Source organism: Schistocerca serialis, chromosome 5 (genome assembly GCF_023864345.2).
Source record: "Schistocerca serialis cubense isolate TAMUIC-IGC-003099 chromosome 5, iqSchSeri2.2, whole genome shotgun sequence".
In the NCBI taxonomy this organism is placed as follows: domain Eukaryota; kingdom Metazoa; phylum Arthropoda; class Insecta; order Orthoptera; family Acrididae; genus Schistocerca; species Schistocerca serialis.
This window is the reverse complement of record NC_064642.1, coordinates 242,602,230-242,627,651: the sequence shown is the minus strand read 5'-3', so window position 1 is coordinate 242,627,651 and position 25,422 is coordinate 242,602,230. Positions and strand designations below refer to the sequence as shown.

The following is a 25,422-nucleotide window of genomic DNA, read 5'->3' as shown; positions in this document are numbered from 1 at the left end:
AGAGTAGTAGTAGTAGTAGTAGTTTTCATTAAAAACAAAAATTCTGTAAAATAATGATTATTTCATTTGTGGTTTCATTATTCCTGAGTGAATGGGAGGAAGATTTAATTGCTTCATTACTTTCAGTGATTACCATTGGCTTCTCTGAAGCATCTTGGAGCACAGACAAAATGTATATACTACCCTTGAAGAGTACACATTAATATGTATATTTTAGGACAAGTAGCTTGTCACTTATCAGTCTTACGAGTCTTCATATGCTATTGTATAAAAGTGTGATAGTTTCAGATAGATATTGTCATCAAACGTTTTGATACTTGCAAAAGTGGTTATGAAAGTAATCAATATAATTCATAATCATTTGACATAAACTGTACTGGAGCAAATAACACAGGTAGCTGTGATTTATATACTGTATATTGGCCAAAAATAGAAACTTATATAAACCACTGAAGCCTGAAATTATTTATTTCTATTTTTAATGAGTTCATAGTACTCACTTGCACAGTATCAAAACTAAATTAGCTCATTTTACAAAAATGTAAATGAAAAACAAGAACATCAAAATGAATAAAGAGATGTTCTTTAGTATCAACATAGAAAAAATAAATGTTCTGTGAAATTCTTCTTTAATCGAACAGCTAAGAAGTGAGCAGCAACCATAATAATACAACTAAACGTTTTGAATGCAAACAACTGAGAAATGACAAAAATTCTTTAATTTCCCAAATGATTACTTTCACACTAGAACTAGTTATACTGCTGCATATAAGTTTAATATGTACACTCATTTTTAAAGATGCATTTCATACAACAGACACCCAAGCACTTCTTTCTTGCAAACCAAAAAATCAATATTTACAATAGGAATTATTGGTACTAAGCTAGAAATATTACATCCTGTGTTAACCTTTGCACCAGTTTAGAACATGAATAAAAATGGGTTGCTGCCTTTAATGTTTATTGATAGATTTGTTGTTCAACCACTAGTAATGATATGAAATGGTATTAAAAAATGTGCCGAGTACTTTGAGGGGTGGTTGCACTCATCGAAACAATAAACTTCGGTCAGGAAAAACATACTTTCCAAGATAAACACGTGTTTATGGGAAAGGTATTGTGATGTCTCACAGTACTCTACCTATCATTAGGTAGTCAGTCAGCAGTCAGCTGTGGAGTCGTGGTGTAGGCTGCGATAGTTTTCGTCGTGTTTGTGTGCTTTATTGTACTGTCAATCGTGAGTATGGCTCATGGCACTTTACCTTCTTCCAAACGCACTTATGTGTTTACTGTTATTGCACTGTTTGAACGTATAAATGCTGTAGTACATTTACGTTTTCTCTCCTCCACCATTTGTTAGCAATGGAAGTCTGTCACTCGACAAGTGAAATGACTAATGTGATATTCTGCTGTGGTTTAGCAAATGGATGTAGCCTGCAAGCCTGTGCTCTCTAAGCTGAAAAGTATCAACAATGCAGAGTGCCCTCTGAAAAGCTGGTTGACAGACTTTTCCAGCGCATGCTGCGTTTGGTGGAAGAAACCCTTGGGACCAGTGTGCGACGATTAGCAGCAGCAGGAGGCGTGTCCCACTCACTTGTCTGGGGGTTACTTCACGAACAACTGAACAATTGCTGTACCTGTATCCTCTACAGTGTGTTCAGGCCCTAAGGCCACAGGATCATCATGGCAGACGGCGGTTCTGTCAATGGCTGTTGCAGAAGTATGCTGCAGATCTACTGTTCACACTCAAGATTTTATTTACCGATAAGGAGGGTTCACAAGAGATGGTGTTGTGAATTTCCATAACCAGCATATATGGGCAGATGTAAATACCCAATCAGTTCAGGGAAGACGGCATTCACACCGATTCTCAATGAACATATGGGCCCGGCGTACTTGGCAGTAGATTAATAGGGCCACACGTGCTACCACAAAGTTAACTAGGGCACATTATCTGGACTTTCTCATTAATATATTGCCTACTTGCTGGAGGCTGTGTCATTGCAGCAACGAATAAATATGTGGTTCATGCATGATGGCTCACCAGTGCACTTTCGTCACAATGTGCGCGAACATCTGACACAGACATTTCAGGACCGCTGGATTGATTGGGGGGAGGGGGCACACCTTGACTCGTTCTTTCCCTAGATCTCAATTCCCTATACTTTTGGTTGTGGGTACACTTGAAGGAATTGGTCTACACCAAGCCAATCAACGATGTGAGGACAATACAGGGTCGCTTCTTCAAAGGGTGCCAGCAAGTACAACAACAACTGGGTATACTTGAAAGGGTGCATCATTCCTTACCCCCGGGGCGCAGAGGGATGCCTTGTCGTGAATGGACGCCACTTTTAACACCTCCTGTAAAAACGTTTCTTGTTTCGATGAGTATTACAATTTCTCAAAGTATTCGATACTTTTTTTGAGCACACTGTATAATTGTTTCATATAGCTATTCTAGACCAAGGAGGTGTCATATACAATCTAAAATATTGGCAATATACTGCCCAATAAGTTATCTTTGGCCTCCATCACCAATTCCCAGGACATTCTTCTCCTCCGTGACCAGCACAACGCAATAATGACTGATACACCTAGCGAACATCCATTGCCATAAGGATAACCACTCGCTCCCTTGCATAACTTAATTGCCTCAGCAGCATATCTTTTCTCCATTCACTTAATGAGACTACATTCGGTTTTGCGTAACAGAGTGATTATGTTATAATAGTAGGTGTGCTATTCTTTCCTTGAACTGTGCTCCCAGATGCATCACTCAGAAAGAGAAAATGCTATTTTTCGCCACTAGAAGTGGAAATAAACGTGAAAATTTCGTCAAGTTTTAAAAAGTGATATGTGTAGGTGTTGACACAATCTCTATCCTGGCAAGCTAACAACACCATTCTTAAGACAGTATTAGTGTTATAGATTCTACTGCCCACCAATTCAGCTGCACGATCAAATGCCAACTGGGAATGTGAGGACTGTGTTGGTTATATCCTAGGCTGTTAAGGGTAGTTCTAGATAACTTCATAATGGTTTTAGAAAGTTTACCTCCTCATCTAGATGAATTCTAAGTGTAGATTACACTTTACACCAACAACGCAAAACCTGTAGGTATCAGCACACATTTTGTGACTTCTGTGTTGTAAATTAACATATAAAAACAGAAAATATCAAATCATTAGAAAAACCGATCAGATTAAATCAGTAAAAAAAAGAGGATTAGAAAATAACGTCAAACTTCCCAGAATATGATCAGAATTAAATATTTGTAAGCAACAAAGGGCTGTACAGGATGTAACAAATACTTGAACGAAGTTAGGGGAGTGGAGGGGGGGGGGAGGGGGGGGGGGAGGGGGGGGGGAGATTTCTCTCACTAAAAGGAAACAGTTACACATATTCGGAAATTCTCCATTTTTAAATTTGGTAATGGAAATGGAAATGCCGTGTGGCTAGGGCGTCCCATCGGGTAGACCGTTCGCCTGGTGCAAGTCTTTCGAGATGACGCCACTTCGGCGACTTGCGTGTCGATGGGGATGAAATGATGATGATGAGGACAAAACACAACACCCAATCCCTGACAGGAGAAAATCTCCGACCCAGCCAGGAATCGAAGCCGGACCGTTAGGTATGACATTCCGTCGCGCTGATCACTCAGCTACCAGGGGCAGACAGAACATTTTTCAAAGTTGTCAAGTGAAAAGCCTATAACTTTTTCTACGTTTGCCACTACCCATGGATGTACTCGTCTCCACGTCTAAAAGTCTTGTAGACAGTGGGGCAACAACGAAACACACAATTCACACGTCGACAAGGCATATCAGCGAATGGCTAACAATGAGCAGTGCCATTACACATAAAGCAACGCACAAACTGGATGACATCAGTGACTGATAGATGATAACGAAATTGAAAAATTTCAGCTGCTGCGAAATTATGTAATCCCAAGCTCGCAGTGACGATGTCAAATGGTTTCACCATTTTCCATGGCAATTTGATGAAGCATCCGCTGCAGGAATAAATTATCTTAGGTGGTCACACAGAGAACACAACAAGGAATGAACATAGGAGAATGTGTGGGCATGGAATTGGTCATCCCTTGCCTACACAACTACGAGGCCCATACTCGAAGAAATGAGCAACAACTTTGTCAATTTCTAATCTTTATTTTTTATACAAACCATGTACATCATCTCCATCTACATACTCTTTATTTCTTTTCAGCAGAGTATCCATTTCTCTGTACACATTTTTTCCATCGTTCCACAAGTTTGAAAAACGCTCAAGCTTCCCAAAAGAGATTGACACTGCTGGCCAAACATCCTCCATCGTCTGGTAGCACGGGCATCGCATCTGTTCCTTAACAGAACCGAAAAGGTGGTATTCGGGGGTTCCCAATTCGAGATTATTGGGAGGATACGAAAGAGTTTCCCACCCAAATGTTCTGATCTTCTCCAAAGTGGCATGTGTAGTATGAGGACGCGTCCTACTCTGTTGTAAGATGACCTCCTATCCAGGGAGTTTATCACGCAATGCAGGACGGGGCTTCAAAAGTATCTGGATACAGTGCACAACATTTATGGTTTGTCCGTGTTCAAGAAAATAAATCGGAATATTTCCCCATGGCATTCCATAGAGACAGTTCGAGGGCGATCGCTACCAGGCTTATCGTGGATACTCGTGTTTCCATCTTTGAAATGTTTGGCGGCGCATCTCCTAACACTGCTGGCACCTACGCAGGCATCTCCATAGGCACACTGAAATTTGGAGCGAATTTCAGAAGCATTTTGCCTCTTCAACAGAGAATTCAATGACAGCAAGCTGCCAAAACGAAACATAGTTGTCGACCATGTTGGAAGAACTGCCTGTAGTCTCGCGGTAGATGCTAATGGCGTCACAGTTTAGTCACACGTGGTTTAAAGTCTCTATATTACAATCGAGCAGTCGTTTTTGTTACAGTGTTGGAATAGGAGTTTAAACAATGCGTTGTCACGACTTTCAGTATTACCCTTGTATCATTGATAACATCATCCAGTGCTCTTCGAACAACGCAACTGCAGGATTTTTCTTGGTTTAGTCATGCGAATAAAACACTGACTGAATAGGCATACACCGTTGAGGATATAAACTTTAAATTCACGTATTTTTACATCTCGCAATAGCTCGGTGCACAACAAAAACGCGCACTTCCCAACTGAACAAAGAAAACAATATAAAAACGTTTCACATATACTTAGTCATTTATCTGTACGTGACCGATCTGTCGATCCTCTGATAGTTGCAACAGCCTCCCCCCTCCTCCCCCTTCCTTTTGAATCTCCAGATCCCTGGGAATACTGGAAACTGTTTTTGATATGCCCACTCTTCCTACTACACATGGACGTTGTGGTCTAGGTGATTTCAATTCCAGGCGTTCCTGCGTCGGCTGCTCCTCCACGACCCAGTCCGAGGACTTGTCAGCTGCGTGAGGTGATGAGTGTGGGAGGAGGTGCCTGAAGGTGTAGGGGGAGAGACGAGAGGCCCCCTCTCCATCGAATCCGCTTCAAGGTATGCAGAGTTCAGATGCTCGATAGATACTTTTTCCTCTCCATCGTTTCATCAGATCTTGAAGTAAGTTTGCTCCTCTAAGGACGACTTTGAATAGTCCTGTGTACAGCGGCTTTAACGATAGGTGGACAGTATCATCCCCAAATCAACCATGCGTGGTTTTGCACAGTTCAGCGTGGATGAATACCGGTTTGGTGTCGTGTGGCTTAGGTATAGAATGGCGGAGCAGGACCGTATTCTTTTGTAGATGTTTCCCAAACTCTGTATGTTCCTCTTTCTGTGGGAAAAGCTGGGGCTATCTGTGGGTAATTCAGCTGGCAGTCTTAAGTTTTCGACTTAGCCAACGGGGCTGCAGTGTAGCCTACATCCTCCGCCAATGCAGTCCGTAAACCGGCAAGTATTGGGGATAAAGCCTCAGTCCAATGCTCGCCTCGGCACATTAGTGGGTCCGATTTAGCCTCTCCACCATACCCTGACTTGCGGAATGGTATCTGTCCTTGAAAAATGAAGGATGCATTCTCTAGAGTTAGGCAAATGAGCTAACCTTGATCTACCCTGATCCATCATTCCGATTTGTGATGCTCTGGATCATGTATCACTAATGCGGCGCGAAACAGCAGCAAATTTTAGATGACTCGGATGTTTCAGACTGTAAATACGAGGGTCATTCCATAAACCGTGGCAGCTATGGTTTATCTCACGATAATGCGAGGAAATAAGAATTCCACGGTGTGCTTTGAACCGGAAGGCATTGTGTATCTGAATGCCAACATAAAACGAGCTTCCAGTACAGGAGGTCGCGACAGGGGATGAAATGAAACAAACCCGTTGAAACTCTGTGTAAGTGTATTGTTTACGAGTACAAATGCAACAATAATGAATCAAAATCAACTACTGTCCTACAAAATAGCCCCCAGTGGATCCACACAGCGTTGCTAACGATGGGGAAGGCGTTGTTTGCCATTAGCATTGTTGTCAACGTGTGCCACCTGTTGCTGAAATGGTTCAAATGGCTCTGAGCACTATGGGACTTAACTTCTGAGGTCATCAGTCCCCTAGAACTTAGAACTCTTAGAACTACTTAAACCTAACTGACCTAAGGACATCACACACATCCATGCCCGAAGCAGGATTCGAACCTGCGACCTTAGCGGTCGCGCGGTTCCATACTGTAGCGCCTAGAACCGCTCGACCAGTTGCCGAAATGCCGTGAGGATATCCGCCCTGTCTGCAAAACGCCTCCCAAGCAATGATTTCTTCAGTTGTGGAATGAGGTCGAAGTCGCATAGATTGGGGCCGGGTGAGCAGCGTGGGTGGGGGAGGATTACTGCCCCCCCCCCTCCCGTTGCACACAATTGTTGATGACATCTGCAGTGTGGGCTGCAGCGTTATCATGGACTATGACTGCATTAACCAGCAGTACCAGACGTTCTCGTCGTCACCCACACTGCCCGTAATTCTGTATGACACCGAGTAGCGTTTCTGCCAGCGAGAAAGGCAATATTCACGTATGTTTGCTGTCCCACTCTGCTTATATCCACGTTGTAGCATTGCCAAGCTCTCACAACGTTTCAGGCGCTGATACCGAGCCTTCGTCGGATGCGGACGTAGTCTGTCGGTTGATTTCGGCACTCTTGGTTGCGATCTTTGAAATGTATTTACTGCGATTAAGTGATGCCACATGTTTGCAAGATACATCATAGTTGCCATGACTTATGTAATGACCTTCTTGCGTTTCGGTACGACCCTGTTGCCTCTTGTCCAATACTTTTTTGTGGCCATTCACAACTACTTCCTAAAGTGAATATTGTACCATTGTTAATGGCGCTGTTGATATTGTTCTGATATTTATCACGTACCGCACTGCTACTACACACATAAAAAAATTCAAGAATTAATCTTCAATTTACGCAAGTCTCAAATATAAATGTGTCTCGATGTCAGCTCATCGCCATTGGGGATGTAATGTGTGTATTGGTACGTCACTAGATTAACAAAGTGTTAATTACAAGCTTCAGCTGTTGGAGTTCACCTAAAATATAAGATCTTAAACTTACATTATATTTCAAAGACAAATGATTTTTGGATATATATTTACACTGTCTTCCTTTCTCGTTTTGGGATGAGGGATATGACAACCCTTCTTCCCTCCTCCCTGAAAAAAGTTCATGGAAATATTTCTGAAACACCCTATGGACGGTATCAGCGTTCAATAAACCTTTTTTAAAGTTTGCTTCTTGCTTATCTACTGCTGAAGAGCACTAGTCAATGGCACTTCACAACTCGTTATCTTTTATGATCGGTCTAGCTCAGCCGTTCTCATGTTCTTTTTGTTTCAACTTTTTTATTTTCAGTGTCAAAGTAACAATAATAGTATATAAATAAATGTACCTTCGGGAATGTTTTCAGAATTTATTTCCTGACGAAAGATCCTTCATCTATGTGACGACCCAGCATTGCAGCCCAAGGACGAATAATTGAGGAGGCAGAAATGAAACTGACTGCAGCCCTCGAAGATCTGGCAGAATATCATGAAGACAACGTAGTTTACTCTACATCAAGATTTATCCATGGCAGAATGTGCAGCGCCAGAATATGCACAGTAGGCACGTTGGCACCACTCTTAAGGAGACAGACCGCATTATAAGTGGGTATCTACGATCAACTTCATTTGACAAAATCAGGCAAAGCATTCCCGGATATTAGACGAAGAATAGCGGCAGAGGTTGAAAAACAAAATAAATAAATAAATAAATGAAATGAAAACGATTCAGGCATCCCATGTTTGAAAGCGAAGCATCATGTCCTAGGCTGAAATCAAGAAAGAGTTTTCTTAGAACAACTGCAGCAATTACATCACCTTCCGCTCGCCGAATAGAGCTGTGGCGGAATGAGGCAGCTGGAAGTAATAGCTAAAACCTACAGTAAAGTAAGAGCCCAATGCTGGTTTCCAACAACTCTACCACACGCGTAAGACTCTGAACAGAGCGTGAACCGGTTTGACGTGATGCTGAAAAGCATACGTCATGGACTTGAAAATTGGAAAAAGTGATCTTCAGTGATGAGAAGAAGTTTAACTTAGATGGTCCGGATGGATTTCAATATGATTGGCATGATCGGAGAACAGAGTAGCAGGTAAGAGTGAACAGAAATTTTGGTGGTGGAAGTGATATGATTTGGGCAGCATTCTGCACTAAAGGTGAACACAAGAACAAACTCTAATACATACACTGAGACGCTAGAGACAGAATTGATTAGAAGGTATGAGGACCTAGAGGAGGAGAGTTTAATGTTTCAACAAGATAATGCATCTGTCCAGGTATTTCCACAACAAAAAAGTAGTTTGAAGATGAAGATATCGATGCTTTGCCCCGGCCTGCACTTAGCCTGGACTTCAAGACCTTGAGAAACTGGCGCTTCGGTGTGCAGTCTTTCGGCGGTCGCCCTTTGCGCATACTCTGCCCCTTTCTGTCATGTGGGCAGTGGGGATGCGTACGGAGACGTGCGTGCGGTCGGCGAGTGTGTTCTCCGTCTATTGAGAAGGCGGTGGTCTCGTTTGTGCTGTTAAACGATGTGAACATCTGAAAGTGGCTTTGTAATGTATCAGCCTGCAACCGCTACCAAATCAAACTGTGGAAATTATTCAAAAAAATGTTCAAATGTGTGTGAATTTCTAAGGGACCAAAATGCTTAAGTCATCGGTCCCTAGACTTACGCTCTACTTAAACTAACTTATGCTAAGAATAACACACACACACACACACACAATAGCCCTAGGGAGGACTCGAACCTCCGGCGGGAGGGAAATTATTCAGATGCTTAAAGTCTTGCTGTATATATGCATACTGAATTTCGTGCTATTTGCAGTTAACGTCTCTCCCAGTGTTATCTGTTTCGTATTGGCCACTGGTGAACAATTTATTGAACAGTGGTTACCTGTGTGAATGAGGTTTGCCTGTTTTGGACGGACTTCAGATACGGGCAAGGTGTGTATATCTAAGCGCGTGTCTGTGCACTCCGAAAAAACCACAGGTTCGATATTCTGGCTGTCTGCTGGTATTTAGGTAATTTGTTCAGAGGTAAACAAGTAGGCACTTTCTAGTTCTGTAATTAGAACCAGCAGGAAGTAGGAAAAATGCTTGGTAAAAAATTAAGAATGATGAAAAGTTTATCATGTGCTAGAGTCCTGTCGTACTGTAACTATTCAGTGTGTGTTTATGGAATGTATACAATATAATTAATCGGCTCTGGGACTACGAGTTAAGAGTTCGTGATTTAGCACTATGACCAGCTTCTTATGTATTTGAGTATATTATCACTTCCTGCTCTGGCAGTAATAAACCTGTCTCCACATATTATTAATGACAAAGTGGTGCAGATATTTAAAGTGGTTAATTCTGAATGTAAATGGCTTATGGGTCTCCTGTGGCCGTATCCCTGTTTTGAAATTTTTCTAAATTTTTAAGGATTTTGTTACTCTGGATACTGCCCATTTGGTGGTTTCATGTTGTTGTTTCAGTGGTATAATTAGCGATGCACGTCGTCCATTGTTGCTGGTCTTTCAACTGGGGGACGACGCCTTGGCGGCGGCCAGTTTGAATTGTAACCGATAGTACGGTCGCTATGTTTATAAGTAGGCTCCAGTTCTTCACCGAATTTACGTTGAGTATTTTATTATTTGTTCTGGTGACGCCGAGGCATCCGTCTACACTTATTCACCGTTCCTTTCAGCTTTCATTCAGGCTCGATCTGAGTTGTAGTTTCCGCGCACCTCTGATGTGCCATTACTTGTCACTGAAAGTTTGTAATATCTGAAAGATGTCTTTCATTGTACCGATATTAGAGAAGGAAGGTTACTACTCACCATATAGCAGAGATGCTGAGTAGCGATAGGCACAACAAAAAGATTCACACAATTATAGCTTTCGGACATTAAGGCCTTTGTCAGCAATAGACACACACACACACACACACACACACACACACACAAACACACAGACACTCAAACGCAACTTGCACACATGGCTGCAGTCTCAGATAACTGAAACAACACTGCGAGCAGCAGCACCAGTGCATGATGGGAGTGACGTCTGGGTGGGGGAAGGAGGAGGCTGGGGCGGGGAGGCGAAGGGATAGTATGGTAGGGGTGGCGGACAGTGAAGTGCCGCAGTTCAGACAGAGCCCAGGAGAGAAGGTGGGGAGGGGGGAGGGAGGAAGTAGCGGAAAGGAGACAAATAAAAAGAAATTAAAAGACTGGGTGTGGTGGTGAAATGACAGCTGTGTAGTGCTGAATTGGGAACTGGGATGGGGCTGGATGGCTGAGGACAGTGACTAACAAAGGTTGAGACCATGAGGGTTACTGGAACATAGGATGTATTGCAGGGAAAGTTCCCATCTGCGCAATTCAGGAAAGCTGGTGTTGGTGGGAAAGGTCCATATGGCACAGCTCCACTGCTTTTCTGAATTGCGCAGGTGGGAACTTTCCCTACAATACATCCTATGTTCCCATAACCCTCCTGGTCTCAACCTTTGTTAGTCACTATCCTCAGCCATCCAGTCCCATCGCTGTTCCCATTCCAGCACTACACAGCCATCATTTCACCATCACATCCAGTCTTTTAATTTCTTTTTATTTGTCTCCTTTCCACTACTTCCTGCCCCCCCCCCCCCCCTCCTCCCCACCTTCTCTCCTGACCTTCATCTGAACTGCAGCACTTCACTTCCTGCCATCTCCACATACTATACCTCCCCCTCCCTGCCCCAGTCTCCTCCTTCCCCCTTCCCCTCCCCCCCCCCCCCCCCAGTCACCACTCACATCACGCACTGGTGCTGCTGCTCGCAGTGTGGTTTCAGTTATCTGAGACTGCAGACGTGGGAGCAAGTTGCGTTTGCATGAGTGTGTGTGTGCGTGTACGTGTGTCTATTGCTGACAAAGGCCTTAATGGCCGAAAGCTATAATTGTGTGAATCTTTTTGTTGTGCCTATCGCAACTCAGAATCTCCACTATAAGGTGAGCAGCAACTTTTGTTCTCTAATATTGTTACATTCCATTCTGGATTTTCCATTGGTTGTTTTCATTGTACTGAGTTTCTAATATCTTACTCAGAAAGAGAAACTGAGTTGTTTCTGCTGCTATATCTTGAACGATGTCCTGCTTATGTGGAAGTTCTTCTCAGTAAAGCATTTATTGTTTGTATGTTGCTTAACGTTTATGTAAAGAGGGTTTTAAAATTATTTATTGTTTGGGGTGGGCTTTGACGCCTGTAGAAATTTTGTCTCCTTAGTAATGTTTCAAATTTTAGGGCAATTATGTATATTATTCTAGGGGAACAGTAATTAACTATTGTGATGCAATTTTTAAATAAAATCTGTTGGAAATTACAAGCCAGAGTTTGTGTTTGATTGTTAATTATTGCCTTGTCTTTGTTAAGTTAAAGTATCTTGAATGTGTGTCCCAGGTCTCAATCTACTACTTTCGTAATAAATTTGATACATGTACCGTTGAGACACTATATTACTTTCATAGGAAAGTTGAAATCGAACCAGTGGTTTAGCAGGAGTTACGAATAAAACGAAATAATACAAGGAAAACTTATTTGTGTAGGCGGTGTAGATTTGTAACTATCGTTTACAGGCGGCCTACCTGTCTTGTTGATGCAGTTGAAGCGGTCCATCTCGCAGCGGCTCCTAAATGCGCTGGTGCTGGTGGAGTTGCCGCTGCCGGGCATCCTCCCACAGACAGGGTAGCTGTAAGCCGGGCACCGCTTGCACGGGTCGTCCTTGCTGGCAGCCACCGACAGCAGCAGACAGCCTGTGAGGGGTATAAAATACAGCATAGTCACCAGTCTGCGAAGGCCCAACGGTACTGACCGGCCGCCGTGTCATCCTCAGCCTACAGCCGACACTGGATGCATATATGGAGGGGCATGTGGTCAGCACATTGCTGTCCCGACCGTATGTCAGTTTGCGAGACCGGAACCGCTACTTCTCAATCAAGTAGCTTCTCAGGTTGCCTCACAAGGGCTGAGTGCACCCCGCTTGCCAACAGCGCTCGGCAGACCAGATGGTCACCCATCCAGGTGCTAGCCGAGCCCGACAGCGCTTAACTTCGGTGATCTGAAGAGAACCGTTGTTACCACTGCGGCAAGGCCGTTAGCGCAGTGCAGGAATGACGGCCTAGTAATAAATTTGCCAAAAGTATTACCTAAAAACCAAAAATAATATGAGAGTATACATAATAAAATTTTAAATGTGAAACGTCTGCTTAGAAAAATTATACATGATTGTGCTTAAACTGACACACAATATTTTTAGCGCAACGCAATCTGACTTTCAATAATCCCTACAAAAGAATGACCCTGACTAACAATAACCTATGCCTTTCATGAATCACTTACCTCACAAAAATCTTCGTTACTCGAGCTACTGCAGTACAGTGAGCGCCAATACTGCCAGCTAAATAAGAGATTCTAACTACTGAAGGCACTAACTGCTTTTAGGCGTAGTTGGCAAATGAAAGATTTTGATAGAGAACAAGCAATGTATATACCTTAATAGTGTTCAAAAGTCATAATATATATATCACTTCATGACATCTAGTCATACAAATTTACTGTTTCTGTGCAGATTATCCGCTCTCAAAACTCCGCCATCTCACTCCCCACATCCACCACTGCTGGCGGTTCACCTCCAACTGCGCAACGCTACGCGCTGTTAACAGCCAACTGCCCAACACTTCAATGGCGAATATTGCAACAATGCCGACCAGCCTCAGACTGCACACAGCACAGTCAGTGATTTTCATATAGAGCGCTACATGTCGTTACCAATACAAAAACCTAAACAGCCTACTTACAAATGGAGTTTATTTCCCATGAAACTCGATCGAAATCGAAGATTACAGACAGCCAAAAAACTCCGCAAAGCTACAAAAAACTGTTTTTCTGCAATGAGTAAAAAACTATAGCTCCTTTCGAAATATACTAAAGGAAAAAGTAGTAGGACTTAATAAGATCTACCACTTTATTTTGTATAAATATCGTTTGCTTTCCAATGTTTCGAGATATATAGAAAAAAACATTAAAAATCGGGTTCTCCGTACCTAGTTAACATTATCATTCCCATACTTGCGAGTTACTGTTATTATTGCCAGCAGAAAGTAAAAAAGAAGCTTGTTAGAAAAATTAAAAAAATATTAATAATATTTCGAGATAAATCGACTTTTTTTAAAAAAAGGTGCTCTTGGTAACTGGCTAGATATCTCAGCGGCGCTCTCGATAACTGGCTAAATCTTCTCACTGGATGGCCCCACAGTAACGGTTATACGCTTATTTTCTCCTAGGACAAATGCCTTACCAAGTTATGAAATAATTTTTACGATTTAATTAATTGTAAAGAACAAAAAATGACTTAGAAAATCTTTTTGAGAAATACATTGCTGAATTTTTAACGAATTAACAACCAAAATTTTCTACTTCCTTCTGGTACCAAGATAACTTTTTTTAAATGTAATAGATACAGTTAACATTTTACAGCGATGTCCTGAATAGAAGTTACTTATACTGTCAAATATTGTCAAGAAAAAGGTTACTACGTTATGTTTCATTCACTTTTAGCATTTGTAGGCGAGTAATAAAGTGAAGCATGAAACCACAGAATGCGTCAGCTGAAGCGGGCTCCAGAGTGGGACTCTGCGGAGAGGTTTGAAATTTAATCTTTGGCTTTGGTGCACACCCACCGTTCCTCCTTTTCCCAATCAAATACTGGCTGTGAAAATTCTTTCAGCACTGGAAGTCGAACTGGCTACCTCCGAGTCGTGAGTCACAGGCGTACCTTAACGACCTCGTCTACACAGCCGGGTAATTGGCGTTAGCGATACAAGTCTGTAGTTCTACGCGACCCCGCTAATCCAGCAGACTGGAACGAACTGTACCTGTTTGCACCCACGTAGCACGCTTCATTTGAAAGACACCAACTGAGCTGGACTTGGCTTCTGGCACCCACAACGATCTACATTGGTTGGACCAAGGGTCCCTGTACTGGAAACGAACGAGTCGAAAGTTACAAGCGAAAACCGTTCTGTTATCACTGACAGTGTTGATCATGATGATGACGATGATTGGTTTGTGGGGCACTCAACTGCGCGGTCATCAGCGACCGTAGTCCCAGTTTTTTCACAATCCAATGTAACCACTGTGACAAATGACGATGACGACGACGCAAACGCCCAGTCCCCGTCACTGACCGTGGAATACGTGTACTGGCACTATTGTTGCTAAGATTGTAGGGTAGACAACTTGCAGAGGTTGCAGTATGGACCAAAACAAGGAAAAAAATGTCCATTTAACATGGGCTCTAAAATGCATACCTGAGGAGCTATGAGCACTTCTTCATCTTCGCTACCGTGAAACACATCTCCTCTACTGAACAAGTCCTCATAACTCTTAAGCTATGCATTTTAGAGCTTATGTTCACTAGAAATTTTTCAAAATCTATCGAAAATCTCAGTAGAGACCTGTTAAGTACTCAGAATGAATTTTTCATTCTGCATTGGAATTGCCTGTGTGCCGGACTGGGACTCGAACCTCCCGCAAGATATGCAGGAGAACTTCCGTGAATTTTGGAAGGTAGGAGGAGAGGTACTGACGGAAGTACAGCTGTGAAGGCGAATCGCGAGTCGTGCTTGGATAGCTCAGATGGTGACACGGTAGTTCAATGTGTTGTGTCAGGAGAACTGGTCACCCCTTGTAATAAAAGAAATTGAGCGAAGTTCTTTTCGATGTAATTTCAGAGATATCAGGCGACAACGACACAGAAGAAGAAAAACGACGAAGAAACACACAGAAAGAAAGACGAAAAAATAATCAGTAGACCATTTGCCGGCGGAAGGCGAATGTCCTGGTTTGTCTCCTGATCCGTCACACAGTTTTAATGTGCCAGGAAGTTTCAAGAAGGCAAATTTAATCAACAAAATAATTTGATTTCCTAATTTTGTCCCCGCAACGGAGACGCGCTCTAAACGCTGCTGAGATGAAAACCCAAATTCTTGTGTAATCTCCTATAAAGGTCTGTAATGACCCGCGCGTCTTGCGCCGATTACCAATCAACGTTCAAAGACGACTACATCGTTACACGATGTCATGTTCACCAGACACTTGCTCCTGAAAGACTGCTCAGATATCGTGTCAACACCCGCTCCATACACGATTTTCGCAACACTGGTGCGTTATACAAGGCAAATCTTTAAACGGCACAACCAATCTCTTGACTTTTGGTCAGTTAGTTTATATATACAGAACTAAAGAGTGTTGCATAAGTAAACCAACGTGATGAGCTGCGACGAAACAAGTGTTAGGGCTGAAGATCACAACACCAACAGTTCCCTTCTCCTGCTTCTAACAATGAGTTTTTGGAGGATTCCCTTGGTTGCAAGGCAAATTCCGGAGTTGGAAATCGCCTCCCAATTGTTTCCAACTGGGGCTCCCTCGACTTCACTATCAGTTCGCCTGGCATTTGGCTGGGAAGTTTCTGATTTCACAGTGAGCGAGAAATCTAACAGCCCGTGCTATTTGTATGGGTAGACAATGAAAAATATAAAAAAGTGCAGAGGTATGTCTTTATATTCACGCAGTTAGATAAATATGTTTTTGTACTAAAATTATTAAAATCAATTTATATTAAATATTTCGAACGATGGCACATTTGCATGCCAAGAATTTGATGTCTCGCAATATTATCTTTGAACGCCGAGAACGAAGTAGTAGAGAGCCAGTGAGTGATCACTGTAAAGATCAACGTAGTAAATACTCTAAATATTAAAGGTTCGCTAAGAAACTACATTATGTGTAAATAACGATTTCTCGATTGTCGAACGTAATTTGAGCAGTGCACATTAAGGAGATTTTGATATTGCTTTAACAAGCTTATTCTTAATGGCTCCGAAGAGTGGAGCAAAATAAAATGTCTTTTTCCTCATTCACAAATGTTCTGTGTGTTTTCTCGGTTTCATTCGTAGCCACAGGCGAAGTCGGAAGTGCTGTGTTATCGTCCATTTTAGGAACGATTACACAATGAATGATAAAGACAGTGAAGTATCATAAAGGCATGTTCGGATTACAATGTAACTTCATGCAGATACAGTCCATCGGTGTGTATAAAAAAATTAGAATTACAGTTTTCTGTGGCAGGTAGAGCGACCACCAAAACGCATTAGTGTTGTTCGTGTTTAGTTTTGCTACCAGGTCTGGTAGGATGAAACATCCGCTTAGAAAAATTTATCAATTACTGTACTGGTTAACCTCTTATGTTATTTGATTTTCAAACAGCTGAGCGGAACTGAACGTACTCAGACATTTCTCTCTTTACTTATTCTGATCAACACTAAACTGACACACAATGTTTTTAGCGCAACGCAATCTGCCGGCCGGAATGGACGGGCGGTTCTAGGCGCTTCAGTCTGGAACAGCGCGACCGCTACGGTCGCAGGCTCGAATCCTGCCTCGGGCATGGATGTGTGTGATGTCCTTAGGTTAGTTAGGTTTAAGTAGTTCTAAGTTCTAGGGGACTGATGACCTTAGCTGTTAAGTCCCATAGTGCTCAGAGCCAAGCCCAACGCAATCTGACTTTCAATAATCCCTACAAAAGAATGGCCCTGACTAACAATAACCTATGCCTTTCATGAATCACTTACCTCACAAAAATCTTCGTTACTCGAACTACTGCAGTACAGCGAGCGCCAATACTACCAGCTAAATAAGAGATTCTAACTACTGAAGGCACTAACTGCTTTTAGGCATAGTTAGCAAATGAAAGATTTTTATAGAGAACAAGCAATGTATTTACCTTAATAATATTCAAAAGTCATCATATACAGGGTGTTACAAAAAGGTACGGCCAAACTTTCAGGAAACATTCCTCACACACAAAGAAAGAAAATATGTTATGTGGACATGTGTCCGGAAACGCTTACTTTACATGTTACAGCTCATTTTATTACTTCTCTTTAAATCACATTAATCATGGAATGGAAACACACAGCAACAGAATGTACCAGCGTGACTTCAAACACTTTGTTACAGGAAATCTTCAAAATGTTCCGTTAGCGAGGATACATGCATCCACCCTCCGTCGCATGGAATCCCTGATGCGCTGATGCAGCCCTGGAGAATGGCGTATTGTATCACAGCCGTCCACAATACGAGCACGAAGAGTCTCTACATTTGGTACCGAGGTTGCGTAGACAAGAGCTTTCAAATGCCCCCATAAATGAAAGTCAAGAGGGTTGAGGTCAGGAGAGCGTGGAGGCCATGGAATTGGTCTGCCTCTACCAATCCATCGGTCACCGAATCTGTTGTTGAGAAGCGTACGAACACTTCGACTGAAATGTGCAGGAGCTCCATCGTGCATGAACCACATGTTGTGTCGTACTTGTAAAGGGACATGTTCTAGCAGCACAGGTAGAATATCCCGTATGAAGTCATGATAACATGCTCCATTGAGCTAAGGTGGAAGAACATGGGGCCCAGTCAAGACATCACCAACAATGCCTGCCCAAACGTTCACAGAAAATCTGTGTTGATGACGTGATTGCACAATTGCGTGCGGATTCTCGTCAGCCCACACATGTTTATTGTGAAAATGTACAATTTGATCACGTTGGAATGAAGCCTCATCTGTAAAGAGAATATTTGCACTGAAATGAGGATTGACACATTGTTGGATGAACCATTCGCAGAAGTGTACCCGTGGAGGCCAATCAGCTGCTGATAGTGCCTGCACACGCTGTATATGGTACGGAAACAACTGGTTCTCCCGTAGCACTCTCCATACAGTGACGTGGGCAACGTTACCTTGTACAGCAGCAACTTCTCTGATTCTGACATTAGGGTTATCGTCAACTGCACGAACAATTGCCTCGTCCATTGCAGGTGTCCTCGTCGTTCTAGGTCTTTCCCAGTCGCGAGTCATGGGCTGGAATGTTCCGTGCTCCCTAGGACGCCGATCAATTGCTTCGAACGTCTTCCTGTCGGGACACCTTCGTTCTGGACATCTGTCTCGATACAAACGTACCGCGCCACGGCTATTGCCCCGCGCTAATCCATACATCAAGTAGGCATCTGCCAACTCCGCATTTGTAAACATTGCACTGACTGCAAAACCATGTTCGTGATGAACACTAATCTGTTTGTGCTACGTACTGATATACTTAATGCTAGTACTGTAGAGCAATGAGTCGCATGTCAACACAAGCACCGAAGTCAATATTACCTTCCTTCAATTGGGCCAACTGGCGGTGAATCGAGGAAGTACAGTACATACTGACGAAACTAAAATGGAAATTAAGCGTTTCCGGACACATGTCCACATAACATCTTTTCTTTATTTGTGTGTGAGGAATGTTTCCTGAAAGTTTAGCCGTACCTTTTTGTAACACCCTATATATATCGGTTCATGATATACAGTACTGCAAATTTACTCTTACTGATGGACACACGTCCAGATCGTCCGCTCTCAAAATTCTGCCATCTCTCTCCCCACATCCACCACTACTGGCGGCTCACCTCCAACTGCGCAACGCTACGCGCTGTTCACATCCAACTGCCCAACACTACAATAGCAAAAATTCCAACAATTCTAACCAGCCACAGACTGCACACAGCACAGCCAGTGATTTTCATATAGAGCGCTACGTGGCGTTACCAACATAGAAACCTAAACCGCCTGCTTACAAGGAAAACGGAGTGAATGGCGTCAGACGAGTGACCATTGTGGAGGACACGGAGATGCTATGCACTCCTGCGAGACTGCGTTATCAGCACCTAACGGAGTCGGAGACGGGCCACTTTGTGGGTCTCTGGCCAGCTGGTAGAACCGTACAATACCCACATTTGTGGACCATTCGGATGTGGCAGTGGCTCGATATTTGATTGCATGGAAACGTGAGTGCAGCCATGTTCGTCGTCAAGATTCCAATCCATCACGTCTGAGCACTACAAGACAGGATAGCCATATTGTGCTCCAAACACATCCTAACCTCTTCACATGTGCGACTGCCATCCGAAAACAAGCAATAGACATGCTGCAACGTTCTGTGCCATCGTGCAGCATTGGTCGGAGACTAGTAGCAGCTGGACTAGAGAATTATTGTCCTATGGCAGGCTACCATTAACATGGAAACACAAAAGGCTACAGTTCGAATGGTGCCGTGATCAGGAAACATGGACAGCAGGGGAATGGCATTGTATTGTGTCCAGCAATGAGTCGCGCTTCTGCGCTACCTACCCAGATGACCGTTATCAGCGAGTGTGGCGGCGACCTAGGCAGAGGTCCCAGCTCTCCAATTTGTAGAGTGGTGTTATCCCTGGCGTCACGGTGTGGGGAACCATCGGTATGACTTCAGGCCGCGGCTGGTAGTGACTGAGGGACCTCTGACAGCATAACGTTACGTCACGGATACCCCGCGCCCTCATGTGTTACTTCTCACGCTACAGTATCGTGTTACTATTCTTCAACAGGCCGTTGCTCGTCCACATATGGCACGTGTCTCTGTGAAGTGGCTGCAAGATTTGAGGCACTCCCCTGGCCAGCAAGATCCTCAGATCTGTCCTCAATAGAACGTGTGTCGCACCAGCTCTGTAGTGAACTCCGCTCGAACGCCAGTGTCCAGCACGTCAAGGACCAGTTACAATAGTTGGGCATCCAGGGCAGTGTAGTTTCATAGTGATAAATGGGATCATATAGCCAAGTTCTTTGTAAATTTGAGTCTACACTGTAATCACTGAAATACGCTACTGGCCATTAAAACTGCTAGACCAAGAAGGAATGCAGATGATAAACGGGTATTCGTTGGACAAATATATTAAACTAGAACTGAGATGTAATTACATTTTCACGCAATTTGGGTGCATAGATCCTGGGAAATCAGTACCCAGAACAACCACCTCTGGCCGTATTTAACGGACGTGATACGCCTGGGGCCGGCCGCTGTGGCCGAGCGGTTCTAGGCGCTTCAGTCTGGAACCGCGCGACCACTACGGTCGCAGGTTCGAGTCCTGCCTCGGGCATGGATGTGTGTGATGTCCTTAGCTTAGTTAGGTTTAAGTAGTTCTAAGTTCTAGGGGACTGATGACCTAAGATGTTAAGTGCCATAGTGCTCAGAGCCATTTGAACTATTTTGATACGCCTGGGCATTGAGTCAAACAGAGCTTGGATGGCGTGTACAGGTACAGCTGCCCACGCAGCTTCAACACGATACCACAGTTCATCAAGAGTAGTGACTGGCGTATTGTGACGAGCCAGTTGCTCGGCCACCATTGACCAGACGTTTTCAATTGGTGAGAGATCTGGAGAACAGAGGTCAGCAGTCGAACATTTTCTGTATCCAGAAAGCCCCGTACAGGACCTACAACATGCCGTCGTGCATTATCCTGCTCAAACGTAGGGTTTCGCAGGGATCGAATGAAGGGTAGAGCCACGGGTCGTAACACATCTGAAATGTAACGTCCAGTGTTCAAAGTGCCGTCAATGCGAACAAGAGGTGACCGAGACGTGTAACCAATGGCACCCCATACCATCAAGCCGGGTGATACGCCAGTATGGAGATGACGGATATACGCTTTAAGTGTGCGTTCACTGCGATGTCCTCAAACGCGGATGCGACCATCATGATGCTGTAAACAGAAACTGGAGTCATCCGAAAAAATGACGTTTTGCTATTCGTGCACCCAGGTTCGTCGTTGAGTACACCATCGCAGGCGCTCCTGTCTTTAATGCAGCCATGGTCTCCGAGCTGATAGTCCATGCTGCTGCAAACGTCGTCGAAATGTTCGTGCAGATGGTTGTTGTCTTACAAACGTCCCTATCTGTTGACTCAGGGATCGAGACGTGTCTGCACGATACGTTACAGCCATGCGGATAAGATGCCTGTCATCTCGACTGCTAGTGATACGAGGCCGTTGGGATCCAGCACGGCGTTCCGTATTACCCTCCTGAGCCCACCGATTCCATATTCTGCTAACAGTCATCAGGATCCCGACCAACGCGAGCAGCAATGTCGGGATACGATAAATCGCAATCGCGATAGGCTACAATCCGACCTTTATCAAAGTCGGAAACGTGATGGTACGCATTTCTCCTCTTTACACGAGGCATCACAACAACGTTCACCATGCAACGCCGGTCAACTGCTGTTTGTGTATGAGAAATCGGTTGGAAACTTTTCTCATGTCAGCACGTTGTAGGTGTCGCCACCGGCGCCAACCTTGTGTGAGTGCTCTGAAAAGCAGATCATTTGCATATCACAGCATCCTCTTCCTGTCGATTAAATGTCGCGTCTGTAGCACGTCATCTTCGTGGTGTAGCAATTTTAATGGCCAGTAGTGTAATATCACATGGACTTTCATCTCTCTCGCAACCAGTGAAGTTTCACTTCGTGTCGTTTCACTTCTGGGAGCTTCACATTTTTGTCAGTCATTATAGTTACTATATTATTAACATCATATTTTGGCCGAACCAGAAATCACCAACGTGTGCCATTACCTCGTAAATTCATGAGGTGGAGTGTCAAAGTGCAGCGTGTTTTAATCACTATATACCTAGCTTAGTTTTTAACAGCGTGATGTAGTACTAGGAAGCGTATGCGACTAAGTTAAAGTAAATGAATAAATAAATAAAAATAGTAAAATATTTCCATATAGTATAGTCAGAAATGAAATTATGATATGTTATGTCCATAAGCCACGATATAACTGATGTGCTGGTGTTCGGTCTGTTGTAACTAAAATGAGAGTAGACCACAGGACGGACATTGAAGTAGCGACTCTATTGAATTGTGTGACGGATTGTCTCGATACGTTTTTACACAGACGCCAGTTTTCCAGCTGTAATATTTGGGTAATTGAACGAAATTAGTAAATGATAAAATTAACGAGATGTCCTTTGTTTGCGGCTGATGCTTGCGCTGAAATGTCTAGTTTCTAGCAGTGCTAGAAATACAGTACATTCGTTCTATGAGAACGCAATGAAACAGTTAAAAATTCTTTGCAGCTGTTTTCTCTACTGTGTATATAGATCAAACATTCCATAACCATACAGCCTGCTTGTTGTACATAATAATTCGTTATAAATTGATAAACACGTTTTACAGCAAGCGCTATGAGTCACAGGGTATTGGTATTTCGCTCTGTTTTTTTAATAATGCAATATATTGAACGACATCATCAGTCCATGGGAATACAAAAATGTTTCTTTTATGTACACAATGGTTTTTCCATGTTGACGTTGTCTTGCCGTGCGGTGTAGAACGCCTGGGGAGAAAGAGAGAGAGAGAGAGAGAGAGAGAGAGAGAAGCTAGTTCGCTGGTCTGCAGTTGACACGAATGTGTGAGAAGTGACTCACTTTATTCGGCAGCAGTATAAGTCGCGTCGCACGAATAAAGAGAGAGTGAGAGGAAGCAACGATTTTTTCTTTCAGCCAACTTTGTAAAAATTATTTCCTGCTAGTCAAACACACTTCCAGTTAATAAAAAACATTCGGGTAAGTGCGAGTAGGACTCACGCACCAAGGGTTGCGTACCAACTTAATGATGTGTATAGATAGTTTGTCCTTCCCTGAAACCGAGAATTTCGACAATTTTTGCCTGTTGTCGATATCAATGCTGGTAAGCTATGATAACGTAGAAGCTTAAATTTTGTACACCACCAAGGGACGGTAGGCATTAGGTTGTGACGTAAATTTCAGCTCAGTACTACCCGTTTGTGAGGCAATGTGGTCTTCACAGGCGGACATGAAGGTGGTCAGATAACGTGGCAAAAAAATATTTTTTTTCGTATGATGTAATTACAAATGAACACTCTTAGGACTTTTTCCTTCACTTGTACTATGACACCTTGCTTCTTGTCAAAATTCATGATCCTGAGTCAGTGGGAAATCCCCTATAGGTTTTGATGAGTGAGTTTGCGAGTGTCAAAATATGTGACATAAATGGGCATACGAGTATATTCTGATTGCATCGACCTGGAAGCTTAAGTTTATTACATTGCCGAGGAACCATATATCTTAGTACGTGACATAAATTTCAACTCGGTACGTCTTAACAGACAGACAGACACACAGTCGATAACAAAAGACAAGAACAATATTTGTTTCGTTTGAGATTAATGATTTTAGGATTTTTTTCCTTTACTCGTAGGTGGAACCTTGCTTCCTTCCAAATTTCATGATTTTATGTAGTAACATGTAGGTTGTGGCGAGTTTGTTCGTGAGTATGAAAGTTATTGACATAAATGGCCGTATCTTTTGATACCACTGACGTAGAAACTTAAAATTTTTACATCGTCAGGGAACCGTAGACCTTAGGGGACCTTTACATATTCCGATTTGTCTGTGCAGACTGGATTCACAACGACTGTCTGCGCATAGTGTCTGCGTATTTAACGTCGCATTTACACGTTCCGACCACAGGTACAGTTTTTGTCAGTGTTGAATTCATCGGACAACAGCATGGGGGCTCTGGTCAAACTGAATAAATTTGCTTATAAAGTAATTCTGCTGTCTACAGCTGTCATTTCGGAAGTTGAAAAAAGAAAGAGACCACAGCGTAACAAGTGGACAAGGAACTGGCTTCTAAAACGTGCGTCACTCTCACATGTTAATCTTTTGAAAGAGTTAAAATTTGAAAAAAGGTGAATGATTCACCTATTTAAGAATGGACGAAGAGAAATTTTTAGTGCTTTTGCAACATGTCACACCACACATACGGAGACATTTTACCGTAATTAGTAAATCAGTAAATGCTTACGAGAAGTTTTTAATGACACTGAGATTTCTAGCTACGGGCAGAAGCTGTGCTGATCTTAAATTTTCTGCTTGCTGTCATCAACATGATTAAGTCACGTCATGTCGTGCTATATATGCAGTATTAGGGCTGCAATATTTGAAGGTGGGAATAGAAAATCAAACTCATTTTTTTTTATTTTTTACTGTGATTAAGTTTCTTAATCTTGCACAGTGGAGGAAAGTTGTCACAGTTATTAAACTAATATATTTGCAATTTGTGTATATGTAATGTAGGCCCATTAAAATGAGTGACACAAAAAAATACATAGTCTAATTTTGATTGAAGACCTGTAAAGATTTATAAATTCTGTTACAAACTCTCCGGAGTAAATCCACGAATCTCGAGAATCTCCAGAAACATCACTCATTGAATTCTGTGTATCAGAACACCGAATCAACAAAGACACGACGCTCGCCAAAGCAACAATGGATTGGGCGTTAATCTGAGATACCGTTTACACGCTCAGACCTGTCTGTATGCTGTCTGCGTGAATTCAAACCCTCCCAGACATAGCGCAGGCCGGACACCGATCAACAGCGCAGACCAAAGCTTCCGTCGATGAGTAATTGACACGCACCGACTTGTCTGTGAAAGCAAGGTCTGTACAGACAGATCTGAGCACATATAATTTCAACTTGACACGTCCACCAGTCCCTGACAAAAAGGATTCTTTACACTCGGACAGATAGACAAGTAGATGAACAACAAAGTGATCCTATAAAGCTAGTGTGTCTATCCCGGGGCCCGCGGGCAGCGGACCACATGGGGCTCATAGTACGTATCAGCTTGGTCCAAAGCAAGTATCAACGTGGCCCAAGGCGTGAGCATCTATTACACGACCTGTAATATAAAAAAAAGACACACTGTCTGTTATCGTACTGAGAGTTCAGTTGCTACTGCGAAACTAAAGATTTAGTCATAAACCCAAAGATGGGATGAAATACTCAGCCATACTTTTCATTTTGATGCAACAATTTGAAAATAGATGTCAAGATCTTCGAAAAACTAATCAAAAGTTTTGTATTTATGTGACAACT

General features: G+C 42.9%; 1 pseudogene; it reads right to left on the bottom strand.

Annotated features, from left to right (window-relative positions):
• Window positions 1-12,589: 12,589 nt before the first annotated feature.
• Window positions 12,590-12,707, bottom strand: LOC126482785 (5S ribosomal RNA; annotated as a pseudogene).
• Between the last annotated feature and the right edge of the window lie 12,715 nt (window positions 12,708-25,422).